The sequence below is a fragment of the Temnothorax curvispinosus genome, unplaced genomic scaffold (assembly GCF_003070985.1).
Source record: "Temnothorax curvispinosus isolate PA1 unplaced genomic scaffold, ASM307098v1 QBEX01012362.1, whole genome shotgun sequence".
Lineage (NCBI taxonomy): Eukaryota > Metazoa > Arthropoda > Insecta > Hymenoptera > Formicidae > Temnothorax > Temnothorax curvispinosus.
Window position 1 is genome coordinate 1 of NW_020222142.1, and position 832 is coordinate 832.

Genomic DNA, 832 nt, shown 5'->3' on the forward strand with positions numbered 1-832 from the left:
GGTACCCTACCTTTCACATTACATGTCACAGTGTACCCTACGCTGTGTCAAAAAATGGTGCAATACGTAGAAGTGTTGATTCCGAGGGAGGGCACGGTACGGAAGACACGGTGATAGTGACATAATATAGTTTTTTTAAATGTTTTTTTCTGTTTAGCAGATGCAGTTAAATATACAGGTCGTGACGGATGAGCGGTGGGTGCGGGTGCGCATTGCACGGGAACACGTAAGTCTTATTTTTTGTGCGTGCGCGCGTGTTTTAAAAAAAAAGTACAATAATATTTTATATATATATTGATTTTATAGCTGTGGATGAGTTACGTGATACCGGGATTCATCAATATAGCTCACCGGCGTTGGGTCCAAGAGGATAGACGCGATGAGAGAGATATGTGCGATTACCGAGAAACATTTCGGTACGCGATGCTCAGACTTTTCGGAGAGGATACCTCCGACGAAATTGAAGAAAAGGAAGAAAATGAAGTCTGGTAAAATAATCGCTTTTTAATAAAAAAATTTTGAATTTTTATTAATTATATTAATCATATTGCATTTGTATGTTTCAGGTGAAGATCCTCCGGATAAATTGATCCTCCTTATAAATTTTTTAGTTTTTATATTATAAATTTTCTCGAAATAAACAAAAAATTGAATAATTATAATATTTATATATTTCCCTTCCTTCTCCCTACCCCTTAGATAGTTTAATTATATATAATAAAATATATTTATTATGGGGGACGGGAGCGAGAGAACGCGCGCGAGAGAGAACGCGAACGGGGGACGGGAGCGAGAGAAAGACTGCGCGCGAGAGAGAACGCGAACGGGGGAC